Here is a 9,140-nt window from a genome sequence, read left to right on the forward strand (position 1 = left end):
GGCGTTGAACGCCCAAAATGGGCACCAACCTGGCGCTGAACGCCCAGAGTTGTGTGCAAAGGCCTTTTTACATGCCTAATGGGTGCAGGGATGTAAATCCTTGAACACCTCAGGATCTGTGGACCCCACAGGATCCACTCAGGATCTGTGGACCCCACAGGATCCCCACCTACCTCCACTTACTTCTTCTCACCACTCTCTTTCACACAACCCCATAAACACTCTTCCCCAAAAAAACCCTTCACCAATCACCTCAATCTCTCTTCCCCATCACCTCTTCACCACTCACATCCATCCACTCTTCCCCATAAACCTACCTCATAAACTCCACCTACCTTCAAAATTAAAAACCAATTTCCCACCCAAACCCACCCATATGTCCGAAACCTTTCCCCCATCCCTTCCCTATATAAAGCCCTCCATTCTTCATCAAATTCACACAACACACCCCTCTACACCCTTCTTGGCCGAAATACTTCCCACTCTCCCTCTCCTCAATTTCTTCTTCTTCTTCATCTATTCTTTCTTTTATTGCTCGAGGGCGAGCAAAATTCTAAGTTTGGTGTGGTAAAAGCATATTTCAGTTGCTTGGGGACAAGCAACAATTTAAGTTTGGTGTTGTGATGAGCGGATAATTTATACGCTTTTTGACATTGTTTTTTAGTATGTTTTTAGTAGGATCTAGTTACTTTTAGGGATGTTTTCATTAGTTTTAATGTTAAATTCACATTTTTGGAATTTACTATGAGTTTGTGTGTTTTTCTATGATTTCAGGTATTTTCTGGCTGAAATTGAGGGACTTGAGCAAATATCAAATTCAGAGGTTGAAGAAGGACTGCTGATGCTGTTGGATTCTGACCTCCCTGCACTCAAAATGGATTTTCTGGAGCTACAGAACTCAAAATGGCGCGCTTCCAATTGCGTTGGAAGGTAGACATCCAGGGCTTTCCAGAAATGTATAATAGTTCATACTTTGGCCAATTTTAGATGACGCAAACTGGCGTTCAACGCCAGCTCTCTGCCCAAATCTGGCGTCCAGCGCCAGAAAAGGATCCAAAACCAGAGTTGAACGCCCAAACTAGCACAAAAACTGGCGTTCAACTCCAAGAAGGACCTCTACACGTGCAACACTCAAGCTCAGCCCAAACACACACCAAGTGGGCCCCGGAAGTGGATTTATGCATCAATTACTTACTTCTGTAAACCCTAGTAGCTAGATTATTATAAATAGGACCTTTTACTATTGTATTAGGTATCTTTGATCAGTTGTATGCTATCTTAGAATCTTAGGATCTTAGGATCTTTGGGTCTGACCATCTTTGGACGTCTGGTTCTTAGATCAGAGGGGCTGGCCATTCGACCATGCCTGGACCTTTCACTTATGTAATTTTAACGGTAGAGTTTCTACACTCCATAGATTAAGGTGTGGAGCTCTGCTGTTCCTCAAAGATTAATGTAAAGTACTACTGTTTTCTATTCAATTCATCTTATTTCGCTTCTAAGATATTCATTCGCTCTTCACCCTGAATGTGATGAACGTGACAATCATCATCATTCCCTATGAACGTGTGCCTGACAACCACTTCCGTTCTACATTAGATTGAATGAGTATCTCTTAGATCTCCTAACCAGAATCTTCGTGGCGTAAGCTAGAATGATGGCGGCATTCAAGAGAATCCGGAAGGTCTAAACCTTGTCTGTGGTATTCCAAGTAGGATTCAATGATTGGATGACTGTGACGAGCTCCAAACTCGCGATTGCAGGGCGTTAGTGACAGACGCAAAAGGATAGTAAATCCTATTCCAGCATGATCGAGAACCGACAGATGAATAGCCGTGCCGTGACAGGGTGCGTTGATCATTTTCACTGAGAGGATAAGATGAAGCCATTGACAAGGGTGATGCCTCCAGACGATTAGCCGTGCTATGACAGGGCATTGGATCATTTTCCCGAGAGATGACCGAATGTAGCCGTTGACAATGGTGATGTATCACATAAAGCCAGCCATGGAAAGGAGTAAGACTGATTGGATGAAGATAGCAGGAAAGCAGAGGTTCAGAGGAACGAAAAGCATCTCCATTCGCTTATCTGAAATTCCTACCAATGATTTACATAAGTACCTCTATCCCTATTCTATTAATTATTATTCGAAAACACCATTATCAATTTATATCTGCCTGACTGAGATTTGCAAGGTGACCATAGCTTGCTTCATACCAACAATCTCTGTGGGATTCGACCCTTACTCACGTAAGGTATTACTTGGACGACCCAGTGCACTTGCTGGTTAGTTACACGGAGTTGTGAACCATGGTCTTGGCATCATGTTTTTGGCGCCATTTCCAGGGAAAGAAAGAGCAATGAATTTTACATAATTAAAGTGTAATCACAATTCCGCGTACCAGAGATGATTTTTGAGTCTTTGGGAAGTTAGTATACCTGAGAAAGAGTTTTATTTGGTTACTTTTAATGAAAGGGTTACGTTTTGAAAAGTATTTAGTGAATGTAAAATTAATAATGTTCTTGAGTCTTTTGATAGAGATTTAAACTGGAAAAATAGTTTTGAAATTGGTTTAGGGGATATTGATCGAGTAAATATGAGTTTTATGAAAGAGAAATGGTTTAGAGTGACGTTCTCATGAAGGTTTCGGAAAACGTTATAAAAATAAATTGGTTTTAGTTTTAAAGCAAAATGATATTGAGAGATGAGGATGAAGAGAATGATTTTGAAAATGACTTACTTGTAGTGGAGTGATTCCACTTGCCGCAGTGGAGTGATTCTATTTGCTTTTACATGCAGTAGAGTGATTCAACTTGTCACAGCGGAGTGATTTGGGGTGCCTTTCTTTCCGATGGAGTGATTCCACTTGCCGCATTGAAGTGTTTCTGTTTGCCTATGATTGCCGTGGAGTGATTCCATGTGCCACAGTGGTGTGATTCTGCTTACCAGATAAACCTCTCTGGGTAGATGCAGTGGAGTGATTCTGCTTGCTCCGGACATGTCGAGTTTAGCTATATAACTGATAGATGAGCTCATTGGCCATAGGGCAGGCATGCATCATTTGTATTTGTGTATATCGTTCGGGTGTGCATCTTGTATTTGACTTGCCTATTTGAATAATTGTTTATATATGCTAATTGAACTAATTGTTGTAATTGTCCTATTTGTTTGTGTATTCCTTGTATTGTTTTGGTTGTGTTTGAACAACTGAGAGATCCCTTATGCTGGCGGTGGTGACGCTGAGGGTTGGTACTAATGTGTTACTGGTTGTAATTGTTCTCTGATTATATTTGTCTTGTACCGTTTGATGCCGGTAATTGATTATGTTTGAGACTGAGATTCAATTTAAGCCGAAGGCCGTATCGAGATTTGATTATATGTTGGACCGAGAGGCTGTAATTGATTATGTTATGAGATATTGATTATGATTTGTAGTTCTTTTAACTAAATAAGTGAACTTTGAATTTTTGAATAATTAACTAATGGTTTTCGAAAAGGTTTGGATTTTTGGGTGATTAACAGTTGGTTTTCAAAAAGATTCATAAGACGAGCGATGATCACTGCAATATGATATGTGAGCATCTTATACCCTTTTTCTAATTATTTTAATTAGATTTTATTTACTTTTACTTGATTTAGTGCAAAAATCACCTTTGGATGCTATTTTGAGTTTTTCTTGCGTTTTTATGGTTTTAGGTGAAATTTGGAGCAGTTTGGAGAGCCTGGCACAAGAAAGGAAAATGCTGGCAGTACCTGCCTAGGCATTGAACGCCCACTTGGCGTTTGGCGCCAGCAGGGCGGCACAAGACCAGAAGCGCACTTCCCTCTTCTGGCGTTCAACACCCAATCCTGAAGTTGAACGCCAGTAGCAGCCCGTTTCACACCTCTTTGGGCCTCCAAGTGGATTTAGCAATTATTAGTTTTATTTTATTTTCTTTTTGTAATATTTATTTACAAATAATATCTTTTAGGTCTAGCATTTATTATTAGTTTAAATAAAAGGAAAAGATCAATTAGGTTGAGGATCTTCTTCCTTCCGTACTTTTCAGAATCTTGTTTTCTCTGTTAGTCATGAGCAACTAAACCCCCTGGTTAAGGTTAGGAGCTCTGTTTATTTTTATGGATTAGAACTATTATTCTTCTATTTTAATTAATGTTTGATTCAATTCTAAGGTGTTGTTTTCGTTCTTAATCTTATGAACTGGGTGGAACGAGAGTATGACCCTTTTCTACATGGGCTCTTGTGATTCTCGAGAGAGTTATCTCGCTTGGGCTACAGCTTGAAAATACTCCTCCTAAATTGATAATTACATGAACTAATTGGGATATGTGACATATAATCCTGTTAGCTTTGGGTAATTAGGGTTTTTATGGTGCTAAACTAGTTTTCTGAACTTTACCCTCTAATTGGAATTGAGTGACCATGAGAGTGGTGATGAATGACCAAAAGCATAGGTTTGGATTTTCACACTAAAAATAGGATTGACGATGCAAGTATAGTCCAAACCCAAAAATTGATCATCAATCAAATGTTATCACAATTCAAACCAAATATAAACCGAGAGTATTTAGACTCCCGGGTCATCTTCCCTAGGAGTTATAATGAAGTGTCATTATTGTTGGCTACGAGGGAGAGAGCATGGGGAATTGGGAATGAAAGCAAGAGAGCAAGAAATGTAAATAACAAGAAATTAAATAAACATGCAAGGAATGTAAATGGCAACTCTTGGCAAGAATTGGGAAATTTAGGATTCCTATCCTAGTTATGGACCTCAAACATGGCAATTGTGTGGAATCAATCCAAATTAGTCAATCCTCCTTGAGAATCAGTCAAAAGAGCATAATTGATCTCAATCCATAAGTCCTAGTCAACTCACTAATTACTTAGTGAAAGACTAGAGTCAATGGAAACTAAACCAATTAGCCATTTTCACACTATGCGAAATAGACATCCACAACTCAATTCCACTCAAACACCCAATTTCTCAACCAAGAGTGTGGAAACTAAACATGCAAGAATTTAAACATCTTGGCATGTAATTGAGAGCTAAGGTTACCTATCCCAGCCATTGACCACAAACATATGATGATTATGAAGAGTTAATCCTACTTAGTCAACCTTACATCGAAGATAAGTCAAATAGGCATAGTTAATTCCAATCCATAAGTCCTATGTCAACACTAAGGGTCACATAGAGTCAACAGAGACCAAATCAACTAACTACTCTAATGTATCAAACAAGAATGGACATCAATGACTCAAGGTTCACCAAAGTCATCAATTCCAAGCCAAGAGTCAAAAATTAAGTGAAAACTAAGCCAAGCATTTTATCAAACACTTGGTGTGCATGAAAATAAAATAATATTAAATTACATTAAAAATAAAATCTAAAATACCAAAAGCAAGAAAATGGCAATAACAATTAAGGAAAGCAATAAATGACATGAAAACATAAATTGTATTAATTAAAATTAAAGTTAACAAGAGTATCCAAGAACCTAAAAATAGCAAAATAAAGGGAATGACAAGAGGAATTAAGAAGATAAAGACAAGAGAGCAAGAAAATATAAAGGAAACTACATTAAAACAAGAATTAAAGTGTTGAAATTAAAAGGAAACTAAGCTAAAAACCCTAATTCTAGAGAGAAGGAGGAGCTTCTCTCTCTAGAAACTAAGAGAAAAGCATGTAAAAGCTAAACCTAATTGCCCCCTTCATCCTTCTTCACTTTGGCTTGAAATAGCTTCAGAAATGAGCTGGATTGGGCTTTGGAAGCCCAAAAATCGCCCCTATCAATTTGCAATAATGACCTCACGTGCATGCAGGCGTGCGTACGTTCGACCTACGGTGCGTACGCACAGTTGCGCAAAATTCCCATCGTGCGTATGCATCCTTACACAAAGTCACCATTGTGCGTATGCACGTATCACTGTGCGTACGCATCTTTGTAGTAGCTTCCAAATTCCATTTTCTTCATGATTTCTCCCCTTTTGGATGCTCTTTCTTCACTTCTTCAACCCAAACATGCCTTGAAAACCTAAAATCACTTGACAAATACATCAAGGCACCAAATGGGATCAAAGTGAATAAAATTTAGCAATAAAAAAGCCTAAAGAGCATGTTTTCACTTTCAAGCATAAATTAGGAAGACATCATGAAACTATGCTATTTCAATGGATAAATGCAAGAAAAGTCAATGAAACCCACCTAATTAAAGCAAATAAATACCATGAAATGTGGATTCATCAAGTGGGGGTTGATGAAGGTTAGGAGAGATTAAATCACTAAGAGATTAGGGTTTAATCACTTATGGTTTGCCATAGAATGAATAACTCATTGTTAAAATAGTTGGTAAGACGTTTTAATCTGGAAAGATAAACATCTCTAAGACCTTAACTATTTTCTCATCATTGTTTTACACCAAACCTTTTATTGCTTTTCTTATTTATTTGCTTATTATTGTTTATGAGTTTTACACCTACAAACAACCTTTACTGTTTTCCTGACTAAGTCCAACAGGATAACCATCTCTTGCTCAGTCCGACAATCCTCGTGGGATCGACCCTCACTCACCTGAGGTATTACTTGGATGACCCGGTGCACTTGCCGGTTAAGTTGTGGGAGTTCTAATTTCGCGCACCAAGTTTTTGGCGCTGTTGCCGGGTATTGTTTGTGATTGACAACTACTGGTTGTCTTGTTGCTTAGATTATGTATTTTTATTAGTTTTTGTTTATTTATTTCTCTTTTTAATTTTCTATTTTATTTTGTTTAATTCCCTCAATTTTCAATTTTTATCTTATTTATCTTTACCTTTATTTTCGAATTTTATTCTAGTTATCTTATTTTCATTTAATTTCAGATTTTAAGTTTGGTGTCCCTTTAGGTTTTGTCTTTTCTTTTCAAAAATTTTTTTAACTTATCTTAATTTATTTTCGAAAATCTTTTTAGGTTAATTGTTCATCTTTGTTTTTGAATTTTTAGTTAATTGCTTACTTTATTTTATTTTATTTTATTTCTTTTTTGGATATCTCATTGGGAGTTCTCTATATTCTGACATAGAGACTCCCATTTTTTCTTTTTTTCTTATTGTTTATGAGTAGAAACAGGGACAAGGAACCCCTTCTTGATTTTGATCCTGAGCCTGAGAGGACCTTAAGGCGGCGTTCACAACAAACTAAAGCTTACAAAGCCGGAGAGAATCTCAGCAGATAAGCATGATCTCTCAGCACTTGACTGGGATGCAAGTTTTAGCTGTCAGCACTCAAGATGCATCACATGGCATGACTGAGAGCTACACTCAAGGAAACCTGTAAAAAATCCAAGGAGGAAGTAAATTACATAGGAAATTCCTCTAAAAATCCCAATAATGACCCCTATGCAAATACTTTCAATCAGGGATGGAGAAATCACCCTAATTTTGGGTGGAGGGAGCAGCAGAGGCCTCAGCAGGGCTTCAACAATAATCAGGGTAGAACCAATCAGAATAGGTTCAACAATAGACAGTTCCTACCTTCTCAACAGCAAATGGAGATGTCTAAAACAAAGCCTCTCTGACTTAGCCACAATAGTCTCTAACCTTTCTAAGACCACTCATAGCTTTATGCAAAAGACTCGGTCCTCAATTCGGAACTTAGAAATACAAGTGGGTCAGTTGAGTAGCAGGATACCTGAGAGACCTCCCAACACTCTTCCAATCAATACAGAGATAAATCCAAGGGAAGAGTGCAAAGCCCTCACTATGGGAGAGGAGGCCAACACAGAGGTAAATCCAAGGGAGAAGTGCAAAGCCCTCACCATGGGCAAGGAGGCCGTGCCAAGGAGAAGGATGTTACTGAAGATTTGAAGGAGAAAAAGGCTTAAGAAGAGACTGGCAATGCACTTGTACACACTCCAATAGCGATAGAAGAGCCTGAAGTACAACACTTTCAGAACGTGCAAGAGGAGACCAAGGATGAGCAACTTGCTCAATTCTTGGCAGTCTTCAAGAAGTTACAAATTAATATTCCTTTTGCTGAGATATTGGAGAAAAAGCCTTCATGTATGGCCTGTTTGAAAAGTGTATTCTTTGAGAAAAAGGCCTTGAGGGGAGATGAAACCGTAGTGCTGACCAAGAAATGCAGTGCACTAGCGCAAAAGAAGCTGCCTCAAAAGTTGCGAGATGCCGAAAGCTTCCTGATTCCCTGTACTATAGGAACCATTACATTTGAGAAGGCACTATGCGACCTTGGATCAAGCATAAATCTGATGTCTCTCTCTGTAATGAAGAAGCTGGGGATCCAAGAGGCGCAACCCACAAGGATCTCACTGGAGATGGCAGACAAGTCCCTGAAGCAGGCATGTGGAGTGGTGGAGAATGTTCTTGTAAAGGTTGAGGACCTTTACCTCCATGTGGATTTCGTGATATTTGACATTGAAGAGGAAAAGGATGACTTCATCATCCTAGGAAGGCCATTCCAAGCTACTGGGAGAGCCTTGATTGATGTTGAGAGAGGAGAGTTAGTTCTGAGGTTATGGGAGGATCACATACTGTTTAAAATTCCCAAACCTCAACCTTTCTCAGATAAAGGAGGTACTAGCATGCAGAACTCAGTGCTCAAGCTTTCTCATTCCGTGGAAAGCTATGCAGATCCCCCTGACATCAAACCTAAGTTTGGTGTTGGGCATTCACCACCCACCACTAAAGGAGGAGGCTCCAAAAAGAAAGTACCCAAGGGCTGGAGGAACAAGAAAATTTCTATTGAAGACTTCTCACCTTGCATGAGAGTAGTCTTCAAAAGAATTCCAGTCATACCACACACGATGAACAGAATCTCGCCTCTGGAGCATGTTGAACTGATTCATGAGAGCACTGGGAGGAAGTTCACAATACGGGGTGAAGATCTGAACTCCTATGAACCTTCGTAAGGGAGCTGTCCGTCAAGCTAATGACGGTAAAGAAGTGCTTGTTGGGAGGCAACCCAACCATACGTATCCTATAGTTTACTTTCACTTTCTTTTATTCTATTTTAGTTTATTTAAGTTTGGTTTTATATTAATTTATTTTGTATTGATTTTCATAGTTTTCCTCATTTTTATAACATTTGTCATCTTGTATAGAACTTAGAACAGGAACATGAAAGCGTAAAAGGCAAAACAGCAC

General features: G+C 38.8%; 1 long non-coding RNA gene across 1 annotated transcript in view; it reads right to left on the bottom strand.

The window, feature by feature from the left end:
- The window catches only part of LOC107611925, an 18,732-nt gene that overhangs the window by 8,114 nt on the left and 1,478 nt on the right, over nucleotides 1-9,140 (bottom strand). Inside the window, exon 2 of the long non-coding RNA XR_001613522.2 lies at nucleotides 2,241-2,245. This is a non-coding gene — a long non-coding RNA (uncharacterized LOC107611925). The remainder of the gene's footprint in view (nucleotides 1-2,240; nucleotides 2,246-9,140) is intronic.

This window comes from Arachis ipaensis, chromosome B08 (assembly GCF_000816755.2).
Source record: "Arachis ipaensis cultivar K30076 chromosome B08, Araip1.1, whole genome shotgun sequence".
NCBI classification, from domain to species: Eukaryota; Viridiplantae; Streptophyta; class Magnoliopsida; order Fabales; family Fabaceae; genus Arachis; species Arachis ipaensis.